At 40.6% G+C, this 19,417-nt stretch overlaps 1 protein-coding gene and 1 long non-coding RNA gene across 5 annotated transcripts in view; one reads left to right on the top strand and one right to left on the bottom strand.

Moving 5' to 3' along the window:
* JAK2 (Janus kinase 2) overlaps positions 1-10,644 on the bottom strand; it is a 99,142-nt gene extending 88,498 nt beyond the window's left edge. For 2 of the 3 annotated variants that reach the window (XM_074570822.1, XM_074570821.1), the window contains exons 1-2: positions 10,483-10,644; positions 9,653-9,770 (exon numbers count right to left, since the gene is read on the bottom strand). The gene's annotated coding sequence lies outside the window, so the exon portion shown is untranslated. The remainder of the gene's footprint in view (positions 1-9,652; positions 9,771-10,482) is intronic. The other variant, XM_074570823.1, reaches the window with a different exon arrangement.
* A 143-nt stretch (positions 10,645-10,787) lies between these two features.
* On the top strand, positions 10,788-16,969 carry LOC141736533 (uncharacterized). 2 transcript variants are annotated; one of them, XR_012584981.1, is made up of 3 exons: positions 10,788-12,417; positions 14,853-15,057; positions 15,976-16,969. It is a non-coding gene; the product is annotated as an uncharacterized LOC141736533 (long non-coding RNA). The 2 variants fall into 2 exon arrangements; XR_012584982.1 differs by having other exon boundaries at positions 14,769-15,057.
* Positions 16,970-19,417: the final 2,448 nt, after the last annotated feature.

Raw genomic sequence — 19,417 nt, 5'->3', positions numbered from 1 at the left:
AGTAAATCTCAGTAATAAATAAAAGTATTTTAGGAATAAATAATAACACTAGTATAAGCTCTTACTAAAAAAATTTAGATATCATTAAATCATGCAAAAAATGGCATATTGATTCATCATACAGTTATGTTCTTCAAGGGAAGAAACTCACATTCCACAATTAACTTCATTAGTAAGCAAATAGGTTACAAAGCAACTGTTAAGACAGGCACATATTAAAACTAACTTGGCTTGTGAACTTACACTCAAGAATCCAGCTTGAGAAAAGAACTATATCCCACTGGCGTACCCTTGTAACTAGCTCTAGAAGACATTCCAGCAAAACAGAATGCACTGGTCTCAACTGGTTGAGGTTTAATGACTTGACAAAAACAAAGGCCGTAATACTCCAAAAGTTCCATTCGGTTTAACAGTCCATGAATCTTAGAGAACCAAAGGGAACAGAAAAAAAAAACCAAAACACACCAAAACACCCAAATATAGATATCACATGCATATGAACTATGTATAACTAAGTACTCAGCAATCTGAAAGCAAGATAGATTCATTTATTCAAAATAATTTAAAATAGCTTAAGTTATAATTGAAATTGAAGAGAACATTTAATATAAATCACTCATTTTGCACATTTATTTTTTAAGCTGTTGTTCCGTACATTTAATCACTGAAGCAAATAGTTCTTTGTACTAATTTTTTTTTAATTAAACAAGATACATTATGTTGCATTTTTATGTAGAAGCAACAGAACTTAATGTGTTCTATCTAGACATTGAGTTTTAATTAATTAATTACATTATGCTTACAAGCATGTTGGCTTCAGTTTTCAAGACAGTAATTTTTAACTTATTTCTGGCACCCTGCATTTAGAAAATTGAAATGTAACAAAAACATACACAAAACCAAAGAAAAAAACCTAGACTTGATATTATTAAACACAACACTTCCAAAGAAATACTACATAACCAAATAAATTTATCAAAACACATTTTACATTTCAAACTGAGCAGTTCATTAAGGAAGAGAAGCATTATAATTACATTAACTGAACAGATTGCTTCTGGTCACCATGTCCTTCAAGGGTTTAAAACTAATGTATCTCATCATCTTATGGTTATTTTTATACATCAGCTGGGAGAGGGAAATGTTCCCAGTTTGGTTGTTGGAAAGTCTCTGACCGCCTACTGTCCTGGCTTTTCTTTAGAACTTTGCCAATATTCAGATCCTACTTGAATTTAAAATTCTGTGTCCAGGCCCTATCCCATCCCCCGAATACAGAAAAAACACTGTCAAACAAGAACAAGTTCACAGCAGAGGCCACCCACATAGTTGGGGACCGTAGCACAGACCCTGTGAGGACAGACTGGGGAGAGTGGCCTGTTCCACCTGGAGAAGACTTTGGGGGAACCTAACAGCAGCCCTCAGTACCAACAAGCAGGTTATTCAGATGATGGAGCCAGGCTCTTTACAGGACAAGACACAACAGGCATAAGCTGAAACACAAGAGTTTCCAAGAGGACACAAGGAGAAAGTTTGTCATTCTGCAGACAGCCCAGCAGTGGACGTGGTGTCTCTGCCCTCGGAGGTTTTCATGACCTGACTGAATACAGCTTCGATACCCGTTCTGACCTCATTACTGACGCTGGTTTTGGCAGGAGTTTGGAGCAGAAAGCTACTGAGGTCGCCTCCACACTGAATTATTCTGTGATGCTATGAATACAGTACCATTATGTAATCAAAAGTTACATTATTTGACTAAGTATAGGCCTTAGCAGAATTGTGGTAACAACCTCCAAATGGTTTTCTTTAAAACAAACAGTAATTTAAATAAATCCTTTTCATCTATGTTAACTGCCTGTCTACCCAAGGTCAGGGATGATACGCTCTTCTTTTCCTTCCACATGTCCCCTTGATGCAGGAAGAGACCACCACTTTTCCTGGCTCTATGCATATTTAACCTATCCTTTTAGCAGTAAAGATAAAGGGCACTAGAGGTCACTTCCCCTTAGGCATTCTCAGTCAGAAATACTTCAGCTACGTTGTGGCTAGTCAAAACAATACTGGGTTTCTTAGCCAAGATACACTTCAGTTGTGGGAGAAGGAGAAAAGTAGTTTGACACATTAACACGGAGCACTGAGTGCCCTACATGCTGGTTAAAAGTAAAGCTTTTCTGTATTTCCAGAAATGGCTACAAGCAATCTAAACATAAAGTTGCTCAAAGATATTTCACAGAAGTTGGTAGAGCAGTCCACAAGGCTACTGCAGGAATAAGAAACTAGACAGAATGCCTTCTAGCATACTACATACAGCATGTGGTTAACTTGCTGCAATATCAGGTAATGACAAACTTCAAATCTCCTCCTAAAAAGTCTCACTGTAAGAAATGTTACTTCACTGCCTTGCACAGTCTTGTAATCACAGCATATCTTAAATGACAAAAAGAGACATCATGTGTTATCAACTTACTCAAAAAATTTTAACTCAGGTTCAAGAGTTCCAAAAACTTGTGTCAAAACTCACAGAACTAAGATAAAATTTACAAATATTACAATATTTTTCACGAAACAAAGCAGAAACATTTTAACATTCTAAAGTTATTTTAAAACTCAGTTCTGTGAGTTCACAGGCAAAAATATTGATAAGCTATCAGCCTGAGCAAGTGGCAGAACTCTTAGAAAACAGACTTGGAAAAGTACCAAGGCCCAAGAAAATTATGGTATAGCTTAAGTCTGCTGCATTCTAAAGATATCCTTCTAAACACTGTTAATATACCTGAAACAGCTTGGCTAGCAAAAGCAACATGAAATGTTCAGTATCCTGTGCAATTTACGCTGCTGTGGCTTCCAGCTGATGAAGTATGACCTGGTTCAGGTACCTCCATATGTGTTACAACCACACATGCAACTATATTACAGACATAGCTTCAAATTGATTTGGGTCTGACTTACACTGGTGTAATCTCATTAACCTCAACCAAATAAACCTCCTGCTTTATTTATTCTCCACTTTGACCTCAGTCTATTTCATCACACTGCTTTCAGGTCGGCCAATGCATAACAATGAAAAGTGAAGATTCCAGCTCACTTTTCACACCCACCTTGCACAGGGCCCATAAGTCCTGTTACCAGTTTTGCATTCTCATTATCACAAACTTAAGTCTAACATGCTTCTCCCCAACTTCCACAAGCACTCTTCCAAAATACTCTAGAATTCAGTGCAACTCCATCATCCTTTCAATGCCCCAAACGTCATTTTAATGTGAGATGCTCCAGTTTTAGGGACCAAAAGACTTTTAGGAATAGAACGTCCTAATGTTAGCGAGCTACCTTGAGAACACCTTTAAGTGAAGCTAGGTTAAGATAAAAGAAACGAGAAGTATTTATTCACGAAACCCCTGACAGACAGCATAGTTACAAAGGTTTATGAAGACCCAGGTATACAGCAATTAAAAGATAACCATGCATCTATTTACACAGTTGTTAGAATAGTTCCAAAGTCTCAACCTTTTGGGAGCCAGCTGTTGGATTGACACATGCTTTATTGCCCAGAGCTGAGGATCTGGGTCTTGTGCAATCCCATGTCCTCAGATTCCACTGGGAACCCAAAATTTCTTTTGTAGCTCAGTCCATCTTTGGGGTTATCCAGGATGTGGTTACACAACATTTTCTCTGGCGCTGCAAGCCAGCTTAAGAAGTTATCCTGTCCATTCCCCTTCCCTCATGCCACTTGTTCCAAAAGAGTAAAAAAAAAAATAAAAATAACTTAGGTCACAGTTGTCATACAGTTTACAGCACAGCCCTACAAAGAGCTGTTGTGTTTACAAAACCGAGGGAGCAGCAAATTCCAGTGCTTGAAGAGGCTGAGAAAAGAAACATCTTGTGTGCCAGAGACAGTTTAAGAGGACACTTCACACACGTCATGAAACTACCACCTCTACCTCACCCTCAGATGTCTGGGACTTCATGGCTTACATTTCCTGGCAGAAAGGACAAAACTCTCTGCTTGGATTCCCACCCAAGGAACTCTCCTGTCTCTTGGCCATCAGTTGCTAAGTAGGTAGAGTTTGCTTTCTACTGCTCCAAGGAGCAAAACCTCAAGGTAACAAAATATAAAAAACCCAAGTGAGTGTCACTGTGCCACTCAGTGCAGAAATCTGAAAACTATGTATAGCAGATAATTTGTCAATATAATAAAAATAAATCTGTTGCTTAAAAACTGCATATCAACACTGATCTTAATACACAGAAGTGGGCATTCAAATCTCGCACAACTAATCTGAGACTCTCAAGAATACAGTCTTGTAGAAATGGCTTAAATCTGATTTTACAAGACTATGAAAACTGAAGACATTTCTCTGTACATGTTATTATATGACTACAATATACTTCATATTAAAATAAAATTTACAGTGGTTCAAAAAAAGAATCCAAAGAGAGAACCTGTACTGCCAATGCTGCAAAGTATAGCAGAACAGCATCAGGAATAAGATCAGAAATGCCAGTTATAATTTCTAAAATCAGTTTGTATGAGGAGCAGTTCTCTCCAAGTGAGCTACATTTACTATTGAGAGAAAATATCTTTAGTAGTTTGATGATAAAGTTGAAAAACATGCAAGCTTTCAGGTTCACCAATCCTCTTGGCAGTCTGTATGCAACCTACGAAATGGAAATAATTCAGCTTTGTGTCCAATTTTGACTCCTTCTACTACAAGGGATGGGTTTTAAAGGTTTCACTTAATTCAACTCCTTTTAATCCTTCCATTTTCTGAGGATAACATTTTGCCTTCTTTATCTTCATTGACTACAGGACTGGAGTAGGAACACCTTTGATCCTACTTGTCCCTGAGGGGATGCTCCCTCATATGGACCAGTTGCTGTTTGGCCCCGACTCTTGCTTTCTGAGCACACAGGAGTACTCCTTCATATAGACAGGATGCCACAAACACATAAGCGGCTTTCCCTCCCGCATTTTGGCAAGCTTTTGCTCCTTTGCTTCAGAGAGAAGTATATAAGAGATGGGGATTGCTGTCCCTTGCAACTGTTCTATACAACTTATGGACAAACATAATACAGTATTACTACATTTTGCAGAACCAGCACCAAACATTAAAGAATGTCAGAATTCCACAAAACTGGGAAATCCTACAAAACAGAAGATTTTTGCTGGCTTATACTGACCACTGTAGCATACAGTACATAAACTATACCGCACATAACAGACTTTATATTTTTTCTGAACATCATCCTCCAACGTGAAACCTCACTTGAAAGATGTATTTGTAAGAGGCTTTTGTCTTTACAACCTCAGAGCCTCCTATGTTATTTGACTATCTTAATAGGTTTCCAAAGCACCTTTTAACTCACAAAAACTCCTCTTTTATTAGGAATTAATGGTTGTTTTCCAATAGCCTAGGTCCTCAAATGCTTTTACATTAGTCTTGTAGTGAAGTTTTAACTAATATATTCAGTAAAACTCAGACACCACCTGTGGCCCTATCTCTATAACTGAACCCATGCAAGCAATCCCATAATTTTATGTTGAAGTTAACAGGGCTCCCAATCTAAATGCACTTGAACAACTGAGGCCTCTAAAAATTGTTTGAGAAATACAGGTACCAATTTTACTGGGTGTTTATATGCAGCAAGATTAGACATTTAAAAGTCAAAGTTTTTCTTACTTTCAAAATATCTCCCATTGCTGGAAACCCAGGCACAATACATAGAAGAACGATGAACGTTTTACTTGTAACTGCAAAATGTTAGTAGTCAACCAAGACTAATGGAGAACAAGGAGGGAAAAATATTGATTTAAAGCACACTAGACATGTTCTTAGATATCCATTTTATATATGCAAAGTCTCAATACTAGACTAAGAAATGTTAACACTATTCCTCTAAAACACTAAAAAGTATCAGTCACAGTTCTTTTCCCCACATACTCTGTTTTTGGGAAAAATGATTACTTAGTTTGTGCAAAAAAGTCTCACAAATAGATTTCAACTGATTTGATAATTATTCTTACTAAAGGGTACAAAAAAGAAATCATCAAGACCAATAAATTCACATAAACTTTTTTAATTCTTAATTATACATGCAAATAACTTTAATCACAACACTTTGAACATATATAATATATTAATTTATTTAAAACATTTGTAAAAGACTTTCTTAAACCCTGAAATCTACTGCAACTGCTCAAGCACATAAGCAAAATGATAAAGGGGGTGACAGCAAAGAGAGCTCCACTAGGCTGTCATTAAAAAAATTTACATCATGAACATTACACAGTTGAAGAACTGAGGTAAGTATGTGAAAAGTTTCTACACGGGGATGCACGCAGAGCAAGGAATACCACACTATACGTATTTATGCAAGCATATAAGCACTTTCAAAGTCATAGCCTAAGTAATCAATCTTCAGTTTACTAAGTCCATAAAGTGTTCCAGCTTTATTTCCTAGGCCTGGCATTGAATATACTTGTCAGCTTTCTACTAAGTATTAAACACCAACCTAAAAACAACTTCAGTGATAACCGGTTAACATGAGACTTGAGCAGAATCAAAACTGAGAGCTAGCCAAGCGAAAAAACAGGAGACAGATAAGATCTGATGTCAACCAATACAAAATAATAAACTCCTGAAAGAATAAGTTGCAGCTATTCCCACATGGCGTTGAATTTTAAGCCAAATGTAAGAAGATAAACAAAATAACCATGCACAGGATGTGCAGCTCAACAGAATCTCTGCTTAATACAGGCACTAGCAAGACAAGAAACAAAGTGTTCCAATGAACAAAGAATGGGATCGAAAACATTCTCATTTCACCTGGAATACTGTCTTTTGTGACATCACAAAAACAACAGAAAACCAGAATCAATTCATAGACTTATCTGAGCTACGGACAAATAGTAAAGATACTAGGAAAAAAGACCAGCAAACCAACAAAACAGAAGAGAGTCCAGAAGAAGGGACAGAGGTACAGAAAATCAAAACATCAAGAGCTAATGCCTCCCTTCCTAGTACAAGGAAATGTTCAACCACGATTAAAAAAAGCAACCTACTAACAACAAAAAGAACTGTGTAACACTACTGTGGAAATCACTGTTAAAGACAGATGCAGACACAACTCACAAAGCTTGTATTGACTTTAAATCAGCAGTTGGCTGCAGCACATTGGATTTTTTTTTTCCTACAAGTCAGATTTAAATATTCATGTTTGACTGTGTGATACAGTGACTGCTTAACCAAAATTAGATGGACAGTTATCTTCCAGGCAAGTCATTCTACTTGTCTACTCAAGAAGTATTTATATTTTCCTCCACAGAAAAATAACTTTCTAGTACCTGTCAATGGGACAGAACACAAGCTAGGATTACTTTTAAAGATCAAATCAGCTGCACCTCAATACCCACAATAACACAAGGGTATTATATCACTGTCCATGTGAATCAGATCTCCCTGCACTCAGTATTGCATAACTCAGGGAGCTTAACATTGGAGTAAGGCATCACTTTTTTTCTTCCAGCATCTCACAGGTTGCAACTTACGGCAACGAGATACCTTACGCTTGTACCTTGTAATTCTCACTGTATCACAAGGCACAAAACCAATTTAAGTGAGAGATATAACACACTCTCTAAATCAACACAGCATGCAACAAAAAGCACCTATTTGTATGTAGCAAATAAAACTGACTACAGTTCTTCCAGCAGAACTGCTATAAACAAACTTCATTGTATATACATGTTTTTGTTTTGTTTTTCATGCCTCCATAGAGACAGATGTACCTCATGGAATAATCTGCAAAATTTCATATCCAGGAACTCAAGAAAGCTCCTCATTTACCTTCTGATAAAGCAATCACATCTGAAACAAATTAGAAAAATACAAATGCAAGCATGAGCTCAAATGTTGACTCAGATCTTGCTAGTCTTACTCATATTAGTCATCTTACTGGGCTCATGCTGAGAACCCTGTGGGTGGACACATGAATTCAAATGGCACCCACTGAAATCAGTGCACAGTCAGGGTCAGAGGCTTTGAAACAGCAGCTCTGTTAAGTTAAATGGAAAAAATATAACTGTGTATTGCCTAATAACAGTGTTGATAATTGCATACAAGCCAAGGTAAAAAGAAGGTGGGGTGTTATAACAGAAATGCTAGCCTATAATAGCATAGTACCACTAGGATAGAATAATTTTGGTTGAAAGGCACCTCAGGAGGTCATCTAGTTCAACCTCCTACTCAAAGCTCCAGCTTTTTTATAAAAAAAAGCCACAGGGTTTTGGTTGCCTTCTTCCATATCAGCTATTTTTTTCAAAACACCATTAAAACAAATACTTTATTAATTATTGCATGTTTAATTATGTTAATCTGATTTTTCATTCAAGTTTTGTAACTTCTGATAGCAGTTATCTTTTATCCATAACGAACACCATTTAATTCATGTATCTGTTTAATATCACTGTATTTCTGAATCCTGTTTATTTCCCTCTTCAGGGCCTTTCAGCTGAAATGCTAGATTATTTCCTGTAGCTGCAAACATCATCATTTAGCTTTTTGTTTACATAAGGTCATACTATAAAAATGCCCCAGAGCTGAGATAAAGAGACCAATGGCAAAAACAGCAACCCTGTTCAGTAACAGCTTTTCTTACAACTTCAGCAAGAAGATGCCATTGCTAGTACAAGATGGCAGTGACATTCACTTTAGTAGTATTCTCTGGTCGTGCATAACATTAACTTCACATAGTTTGAAAATGGCTATTCTACAGAGATTTCAGCTTTGATTTTTATTAGCCCAGGCACCACTCTCACCAGCTACACGTGAGAACCAGCAGCAGTCTCCTTTCATTTTCCATTCTGCAGTTCCAGTCAGTCCGATTTAATTAACAAGAATGTCAAACCATTTTCTGCATTCTGTAAACTTCTTGCTCATTAAAACTTCCCTTTCCAGCAGCAAACACTACTTCCCTATGTTGCTATTGTTGGCATATACAAAAATGAAAAACTCTGTAAATAGCTCTGATTTATCACTCCTCTAGCAAGTGCACCACTGCTTAAACCCCCTATCATTTCACACTGTAATACTGAAGTTGTTTCCTACAAAATTCTCCATTTACACTACTGAAGTCGCTTGGAACTCATCCTTATCAAGCAGAAGACAGCGATGGCTCCTGTGTTCCTACCGAATCCCCAAATTACGGTCACCAACTCTAAGCAGGGATAATAAACCGGCATGCCCAAGGAACATCACTACATTACTCCCATATCAGTTACTAGGAAAACAGGACAGGGGGGAAGAAAAAAAGGTTAATCCATATAACTGATCCAAATGATCCTTTTTAACAGTGCACAATCTCCTGTCAATATTGATTTTCCATAAAATACAAACTTTAGAAATATTTCTTTCTCACTTAAACTACATATATATTAAATTTAACTAACAATAGAACCAATGGGGAAGTAGATGATAAATTGGAAAGCTGTACAGGACTAAGATGTCAGAAACACTGACTATTAAGCAACTAATCTCAAATTTAAAGTCACATTTGGAATTATGAGTAGCCACCACGGTTTTCCCAATTATGTTTCCCTCTGCCCACACACCAAAAGGAATAATTTACAAATAGCCAAAGCACAGTGTTATTTTCTCACCTGTCACAGGCTGCAGAGGTGAGAAGGGGAAATTTGAAGACAGAGCCAATCAGGTTCTAATTAGACCTCAGTTGCACAAAAAAAAAAAATAATCTGAAGTTTTATCCACAATTCTTTTCTGAAAAAAAGAATAAAAAAATCTTTTGTGAAAATAAATGAAATTCATGAACTCATAACCCACATCTAAGGGAACATTTCCCCACCCAGAAGCAAATTCAATACAGACATACAGAGAAAAACCACAGATGCTTCTGTGACTGTTTGCCCTCCTTCTGCCGTGAAAGCATTTTTTTTTAATTATTTTTTAGCGGCACAAGTATTCTCGAGGAAGTTCTCCCGCACAACACACCGCCTCCGCCGAGGCGCGGCGGCCAGCGGAGGGACGGCGGCTCCCCGGCCCCCCCGGTCCCCCCGCACCGGCCCGGCGGGACCCACCACCGGCCGGGCCCCCGGAGGGGGCGCACCCCGGTGACCCGTACACGCACCGCCGGCCGCGAAGGGCCTTCCCCGCCGACCGGCAGCCCTCCTGCCCCTCTCCCTCCCCAGGTACGGCCTACCCAGGGGCCGCCGTCCCGCCGATAGCCGCGTTGCCTAGCGCCGGCCCCGCCGCGCACCCCCGCCCTCCCCTCACACCCCGCGGAGGTCCCGGGGCTCGGGGGGGCGCAGCAGCCAACAGGCGGCTCTCGGGCCGCCCCATAGAGCTCCCCCGCCGGCGAGACGGGACGGCGGGATACGCCGAGGTGTAACCACCACTCCCTCACCCCACACCCCACCCCACCCCACCCCACCCCACCGGGCACAGGCCGGCGGGCGGCGCTGGCCCCACTCACCCCGGCGGCGGCTGGGCAGGCCGGGGCGGGCAGGCAAATCCCCTCGGCGCCCGCTCCCTCTCCCCATGCAGGTCGCCGGGGGAGGCGGCGGCAGCGGCTTGCCGAGCCGCGCTGTGCCCCGCTGCCTGCGCGCGGCCGCCCCGCCCTCCCGCGCGGGGGCGCGGCCGTTGCGGGGCCGGGGGGTGGGGGGGAGGGGGGAAACGGCGAGGGCGGGGCGGGCGGAGCAGCCGTCCTTCTCGCTGGGCGGGGCGCGCGGGCTGCCGCTGTCTGCGTCATCACGCAGCTGCTAGGCGACGCGCGGGGCGGGGCGCGGCGGAGCGCGGCAACAGACGCGCCCACCCCCACCCCCACCTCCCCCTGCTCCCCTCAGGGAGAAGCGCTGCCGTCGCCAGTCCCTCATCCACCTCCGCAGCCGGATGTCGCTCGCCCCAGGGGGACCCTCCCAGGGGCCGGTGATCGGCCCGGCGGGTTGCCCGCAGCGCAAGCAGGGAACCGCTGGGCCACGGCGGCGGCAGGCTCCCCGTGCGGCGCCGGGAGGGCAGGAGGGGTGCGGGGCTGCGGGAAGGGGAACTGCTCCTGGGCGAGCGGTTGCTGCTGTCTGCCCGCTCCCCGCCTCCCCCGGTCCCTGTGGAACAAGGGCTGCTTGTCTCGGCCGAGTTCCCGTCCGCCCTCGCCAGTGGGAGCCGCTGTGAGGTAAAAACTGAGCTGAAGTGAGGCAAAGGGCCTGGGACCGGCCAGCAGGAGTTTGAGGGACGGATCTTGCCGCCTTCGTCCGTGGTAAACAAAAGTAGTGCATCTTCGCTGTGGCCCTGCTTCACAGTAGTCTGTGTATTCGCTGGGCTAAAGGAAAAACGCAAGTTTCTGTGGTTTGGTTTTTTTCCTGCAATGCGTGTGTGTGCTAGTTCTGTCCTAGCTCCCAGGATTTATTGCACAATTACAGCCTTGCAAAGGTACGCTTTTCTGTAACTTCTCCTGTGATGCATTTGTTCCTTATTTTCTTGTCTATGCCAAGTAAGCATGCTTCATCTGAAGGCTCTGGAACTAGGCTGGCTGTTACAGACAAGCAAAAGGAGAAAGAGCTTGACTGCTGACCTGAAGAGGAGGCAGGTTAGCGAAAGAACACCAGCGTTAGAGGATTTGATCTGCAAATAGGTACTGTGAAGTCTTTATCCAGGAGACGAAGGAAGAACAGAAGCTGGGACAGGGAAGAACTAAAAAGCCATGTAAAAGTTTGATAAATGATGAGTCTCAAAACTACCAACAGACTCATGCTTGTAACTTTTGGTGATTTCAAAGCAAGCAGTTAACTGTCAGCTAACAATCTGGTAGTGTGAAATAAAAGTATCATTCTTTAAGGACAAGCTTATTACTGTCATTTCTACAGGCTTATGTGTGTTTTTTTACTGTTTGTGCAAACAAGAAGAGTATGCCTGTGTCATATAATGTCAAATTACAGAAAACAAAATCTAGGCCAGTTCAGAACTAGAATTTAACTTGGTGTATATATCGCTTTCCATATTTGGTTTCCTTAAACATGCTGTTTAAAATACCTGGTGATTCTGAATTAAAGTCAATTACAGCATGTTTTCTTCTAGTATAGTCCCCAATCTCACTGTAAGTTTCTGTGCTATTACATCCTCTAATAATTTGCTTTTCATTTTTAATGTCTCTCCAGGCTCCAATGTGGAAAACTCACACAAGCATGTACTGCAGCGACATAGAAAACTTCTTGCAAACAGGGAAAGGAAACAATATGCAAGATAAAAATGTTCTGATGCCTCACAAATATAATCAGCCAATATACCACCGGTATCCAGACCACTTGAAAGGCTAGGAGAGTAGCGTACTATGTTGGTTGTGCTCACTGCATATGTAAGACTCGTCAAGATCTCTGTGGACAGAACCCTGCAAATGCAAAGAATTTTACTGAAATGGGTGAGAAATCCTTATATGATTAAGGTTCAACATTTTGTCAGGGTCAGCTTTAGTTGGACCTGCAAAACGTGCCAAAATCTTGACTGATAAAGCACACCATCAGTTGACGAGATTGTGAAAGTCCTGTCTACGTTAGGACTCCAAACATTACAGCTTATCTAATGATAGCAGGCATTTTTACTTCTATTTGTCTTCTCTTATAATTAGTTTAAACACATTTTAGCATAGTATAGCAAGAAACATTATTGTCCTGTGAATTATCCTTTTTCACTAGTCTGTTCAGGGTTGTTCATTACTTTCAACAGTGTTTGTGCTACTCTGTTAATTTTTAACAAGTCCTTTAAAAGGCATCTGCAGCCAAACCCTGTCAGCATCTCAGATTTGCATCTTCTTACCATGTAAAAACTCCCCTTTGGTTTTTCTTTGCTAAATGAGAATACACAGTCTCCATACATTTGCATGTACAAGTGTCAGCCTGTGACATGGGGGAACTGAAAAGTACTGAATTATCACTTATCTACATCCTGTTTACACATTTCATTTCATGTGTTCACACCATGGCAAACACAAATATGTGTGGGGTATAGTAACACAGGCATAACCACAGAACCCTAAATTAAATAGGGGTGTAAAACACTAAACTTGGTAAACATACCCCCAAATAATGGGTAATAATACCAGTAATTATACACAAAATGTGATTTTTACAACTGTTGTAGCAACTTCAGAGTGAGTTTGCTTTTCAAAGCGAGATTCAAAACTTGCCATCTGTGCAAAAGGCTTAGTTTTACTTTCTTGATTACTTCTGTGTTCTAAATTCTGAGACCAGCATACAGACCAGGAAATAGATTTTGTTTCATTTTCATATTCAAAGAACTAAAACTGATAGAAGCAGTTTTGTTGTAGTTACTTCAAAAATTCTCATAGTTGGATTTAGATTTATCATTTTCAGATGAAATTAAAATCCAAGCACGTTCTGTATTGAGGGTGGGGGGATTATTTGCAAAGCCTTCACAAAGTGGAACAAGACTAAGGAAGTTACTTATTTAAGTCAAATCTATGAAGTCAGACTGCACGTAGTTCACTTTTCCTTCTGCTTTTGGAGTAGGATGTAAAATTCTTACTCTTTAAAGATAAGTATATATGTTGTAATAGTTTTTTTCCTCTTTGTGTAGGCCCAGCCTTCGAGAAAAACATATTTTGGTTAAAAAAAGGTGCTTTTTCTTTAAATATATGGCACAAAGAACGCTCTTGAAAGAAACTTTTTCATTATTTGTAATCATTATCTGAAGCCTGTTTCCTTGGGTGATGTGACTGAATACCTCCTTCCTGGAGGAGAAAAGAGGAACAAGCACCTGCAAATACAGGTTTGCATATGATTCAGCTCCCGAAAGGACACACTTCTAATTCACCCACTTTGAGGAAAAAAAAAAAATAGGGAGGAGAGCCACCTCTTGGCTTTGAGGGTTCCAACGGCAAGTATGAGTTCGTTCCCTTCTAGACATTCACTTGATAACCATTCCTCTGAGAGACAGTAGAGAGCACCTAAAAAACCACCATGATGCATTTCTGCAAAGACATGTACCATATACCCATATAGGTATATATAGGTACCTGGGAGCATATACCTAAGGATGAAAAATGTTCCTCCCCAGACACTAAATTCTGCCCTGAACACTGCTCCTGGTGGAAGATGCACTTCTTTGACCCCACTTTGTCTAACAGCCCCGCCGTGTTCTTGATCAGGCTGCATCATACAGCAATCCCAGAGCGAAAATTTGAAAAAAACCCCAAAGCAACACAGAAAAAAACCCCACCAGAACAGGCACCAGTTCAATTGCTGAGCAACTGGAAAGCACTCAGACACTACAATGACTAATGCAGTACAAGGGCTTCTATAAAACAGAGAGGAATAAAATCAGATTATGCTCTCCCCCTCCTCTGTATCTGTAACCGCCCAATTTCCCTTCCATGGCGCCCCCCAGGGCCTGGGTAAGCTGCCGCTTCCCAACAGCTCTCTGGGATTCTCTCCATGCAGTTACAAGGAGAAAACAGTGAAGAAGTCCGCTTTGTAGCCTACAGTGATCAGAAATAGTGCTCTACCTGACAGATTCTTGGTTTGTGTGATGGGGGTGTGCATGCCGGCTGTGCAGCGGCAATAAAATTTGGATTAAAAAAAGACAACGTAGTGGTATTGCTGTATTGCTTACCTATATTGGTAGCATATACACAAATCAAGCATGTGTAGTGCATAAGCTTTTCATCTGTATCTTTCAAATTGAGTTATTCTGGCTATAGTTTCCGATAGGTTTTCTGCAAATAGAGAAATATTAAGTATCTTTTTATTTTAGTCTTTAATGAAGCTGATTGCCTCGTGTGAACAGCAATGCCCACACTGATCTCCACGCTGCCCATGTCTCTATTAAACGTTCCAGGCCTGTGAACCCTCTCATCCGTGTGGCTCAGCACAGGTTGGTGTGGATCCGATCTGGAGATGGAGTAAATTCGTTTCTTGCCAAGTGTGTTGAGTCACAACGGAGCAGCAGCATGGGATTTCCTTTTAAGGAACCAGCGCCTTTCTCCTATTATAGGATAAAAGCTAGTGTGCAGCCAACAGCTGGAAAAAGCAGGCCTAGGCAAGTAAGTGCACGCAGTTGTCTTAACTGTAGACCTTCTTGAAAATGAATTTTGAAATACAGTCCACTAATGGGAAGTGGCTTGGTGTAAATGACGGTACAGGGAACCACAGATTTACTGTCACTCTGTGACCCTCTAAGCAAAATGGAACCACTTTTTGCTTAGTGTCAGAGTAAACAGATAACGTGTGCTAGCACCATCCAGTGAGGAAAAGAGTCAGTAAGAAAACTCTGAGGTTCTCCTTCCTTAACAAAATCTGCTAAAAGAATGAAACAAAGCAAAGTTAATAATACTGCAACCTGAGTTGAAGGAGAACCTTGAAATGTAGACACTGCAAACCCCAGCTTGCAGTGTTTGCCAGTGGCTCTGCAGTCAAAACTGCTGGTGAGTGCAATACAGATGCTGCTTCTGGAGTCCATCAGCATAGATCTCCATTGAGTTACGCTGTATTTCCTAATCAAATTTTGCTTGCATAGGTTTTGGTTTGGTTGGTTGTATTTTCCTCCAAGGCTGTTTAATCTTTAGAGCGGGATGTCCTCCGTGTTTAACTGATGCCTAAACACAATGATACATCATTTCGTATGGGTTTTGGTTATACTGTTATACAAATGGAATGTATTTATATTCATAATAAAGAGGAGCTAAAGCTGTGCCTTCCTGGGTCTACTCATCACCAGGAAAATAGATTATTACTCCCTCCGAAAAAGTATTTTAAAATCTCTTGGGAGTAGGGAAGTCTACTGACTTGAAAACCTCCTGTAGCAGATTTTGGAGGGACCAGGGTTTGTTTGTTTTGCTTTGTTTTTCTTTTGAATAATCTAAGCAAAATCACCTCAGCCTTTCTTACATTAGTCAAACATGGGAAACAGCCCACTTCCCTCATATACATAAACTAATATTTCTGCTTCCAAACATTTAAAGGGACTCAGAAATTGACCAGAAGTACTCTAATACAGAATTAAGAGTTTCCAGCCCAGGTCCCTGTAAATACCTTCTTCAGGACTTCATCCTGTGCAGTGTTCAGAACTGCATAATGACTTGGGTGGACCTGGCACCAGTTTGGGGAAAGTAAGTTTGTTGTTTGATATAGATATTTTCACACGTGTACATATATTAGATTCTTTTCTTATGTTTCAAGATATTTGCGGACACTTAGATGGAAAGTGAATGAGGATTTTTCTGATGAAGACTTTTAAAATTCAGGTTTCTAGACGTTAAATATGTACTTATTAATGATATCCGATTTTAAATGCAATGAACTGCAGCTCTGTCAAGGTGCTTTTGTTTTGCATTATTATGGACAGTTAACCTTCCTGAACTTGTTTGGCAACACTTATCTCTCTCTCAAAGTCAGGAAGCTTCAAAAGTTAATGTTTATATAAATCCATTTCAGTCAGTAATTTCTTATCCTGTTGTTTGGTTGGTTTTTTATTATTATTATTTAATCGGTTCGTGTAATTTAATCAGCCTTAGCCAGTGTGACAGGATGTGAGTGTGATACAGCTAGAAAATAAAAAGACAAAAGACAACAGAACAGGGTAACTAAATCCCTTTAAGGTCAACTGTTGAAATTTTGGAATTTCCTCACTGGAGAGCTCAACCTTAATGATATTTTTGAATATTTTTTTTTGCAGTTTTATCTATGATTACAATACAATTACTAGGCTACTTGAATACAATATGGAAGTTAAGGTCATAAAACTGAACCAAGTTTATCTTGTACATTTTTGAAACTGCCTACTGTATTCACATCAATCGCCAGGGACTTGAAAAGCAAGAACCTTTAATACACACATAAGTATGCGAACAAGAACCTTTTATGAACTGCTCCTAAAACTCTTCAAATTGCTTACAGTAAATTCAAAGTGAAACAATTTCATTGGTTTGTAGCTAATTTTTCCACTTGGTATTCTCATCTTGGTATTAGACAGTGAAGCAAAGAGACAGAGTTTCATTTTTGTTTCTATTCAGTTTTACTTTTGGTGGGTAGCACAAAGTAATAGCAACTTGTGTTTTGATTCACAGTCCTGAAAGAGGATGCGCAGAGTTTAATTTAAAATCAGAAATATTTAAAATATTTCAGTTTGAAATAAAATTACAAAAATATGCCTTGTGCTGATTTTTCAAAAGTGGTAAGTAATTATTGCTCAAATGAGAGTCAGTATGAGACGCTTTGCTTTACAATATTTCTAGAAAAGCACGTTACTGCAGGAAGCATCTAAATGTCAATGTTGGTATCAAATGTGCACACTGACAGAACTCTAACATCAACACATTTTAGGTTAAAAATAAATTAATAAGTATCTTTAGCATGGCTGGTTTGCTTTTGAATCTTTTGGCCAATTTTAGTTAAAACTAGCAGAAGCACAGGGATTGCACAAAGAAGTAAATCTCCCTGCCTGGATTCAAAAAGGTCCCTGCTAGGTACCTGTGCAAACCACCTAAGAGGCACTTCTTATAAAGAGAGAGGTCTGTCCCACAAGCCATCGCTTGGGTAACGCCGCTTTAATTAAGTAATTGTGATGTCATACTCTACATAATTTTAATTAACTGGTAACTTTCACTCTTCCTGTGGAATTACTTTAATACAAACAACATCAACCCCATGTCAGTTGCTTTTCTTTTTCTGCATAGGAATTTTTGAATTCCAGTCACATTGGTTAGGTCTTTTCTTTGTAGTTAAAACAATAAATAAAATTCAGCTGTTTTCATTTCCTATTTCCAAAAAAAAACGGTACCCAGCAACTATTACATTTAAAAACATTGGTTCCTCATTCCACTGTCTGTGGCGTAATGGAAATAAACCACATATTGGAGCTCTCAGAGAGAGCATTTCAGGATCCAGAAATAGCTTCCACAAACTACTCTTCTTGGAGGAGGAATGTTTTTAGATAAGCAGTTCCTGCAAGTGTTCTCCCTCACACCGAGGCCAACATGCAAAATAAAGCGTGAAAGTTCTCCCTTAGGGAAAGGGATACGTCTCACCAGCCATCAAGCTTCCTGGCCTGCCTCCTGTGGGGTTATAAAAGACATCGCTGAGGTGGTTGCACGGGAGGCAGAAACAGTAGTTAGATTGGTTTGGTCTTCACAGGGAATAGCTTCAAAACAGGTCATTCCCAAGGTAAATTTCATGTGAAGAACTAAACCAATTAAAAGTGTTTACCTAATTGCTTGAAAGAGTACAACTAGTTCTCATCCACTGAAATGAAGGAAAGCTCCTTTTCATTGTTTTTTTACTAAATGCCCTGTCCAGTGCCAAGCCCTGTTGAACCTGGCATTCCTGGGACCAGAGGAGCCACAGGAATGCCCTGCAGCCCTGGCCCCGCCTCTGACACAGCTCAGCCCAGGGAGCAAGCCTGGTCCTCTGAGGTGAGCCGTGTGAGCCCATCCCTCATGGTTTAGTGTCTTCTGCTTCCCTCTGCTGCTACACGACCAACTCAGCCATCAGTGGAAAGCCTACAGCTACCGGCAAACCCACCTGGAGATATTTTGGGTCAGCAGAAATCGTGAAAATGGGGAGCCAGTCTGTGTAGAATAGGTTCTGCAGTAGGCAACAGAAATAAATATTCTACTGATCTACGAGTGGGCTACTGTTCAGTAAATGGCAGCGGAAGCAAACTGAAAAGATTGAAAGGGAGGCTGTTTTTACTTGGAACTGCCACTTTTCTGCTTCCCCCGAAAAGTGGAACTGACATACTATGCCACACATGCAGCTTCAGTATTTGGCTAGCAGCTGCAGTAACACCAGCAGGAGCAGATTGTCATGAGAGCGGTGGGTGAGATGCAGCATTGAAATGCAGCGTTTCAATGCAGCATTGAAATCCTTAGCATCTGCATTTCTTGGTTTGTCACATGAGCTAGTGCTGCAGAAGTATTCTGGCAAAGGTTGTGAATTTTTTTTTTATTCCCTATAAAATGTTAGTGGGATAAAGAACAATATTTTGTAATAGTTTTAAAAATTTAAAATATAAGGAGATAATTGAAACGCTAGCACTGTTACATTCATTTTTTCTATTGTGTGCTTTTGTATCTCTGTGACATTTCCCCTACATTTTTCTAATTTGTATTCCCCTCCCTGTTTCTCTGAAAAGCAAGGAGCTAAAAAGTAGTATCTAGTCCCCAGAACTCCTGCTCTTAAGGCAACACTGTCTTTGTGCTGGAAATAGTCTTTGTAGTAGCAGTGGTGGACACCTTACATAATGAAACCGAGTCAGGGCTTTCACCAGTGGAAGGTTAATGAGAGAAAACCCCACAGTATGCTAAGTAAACGATACAAGGTCTGCTTCCTCAACAGAGGGTCCTAAAAGAATACAGTCTTTCAGCTTCACAAGAGTGGAGCTGTACATCAAGATTTCCTCTTGTG

Source organism: Larus michahellis, chromosome Z (genome assembly GCF_964199755.1).
Source record: "Larus michahellis chromosome Z, bLarMic1.1, whole genome shotgun sequence".
Classification (NCBI taxonomy): domain Eukaryota; kingdom Metazoa; phylum Chordata; class Aves; order Charadriiformes; family Laridae; genus Larus; species Larus michahellis.
Note: the sequence above shows the minus strand (reverse complement) of the source record. Positions and strands in the feature narration are given on the sequence as shown.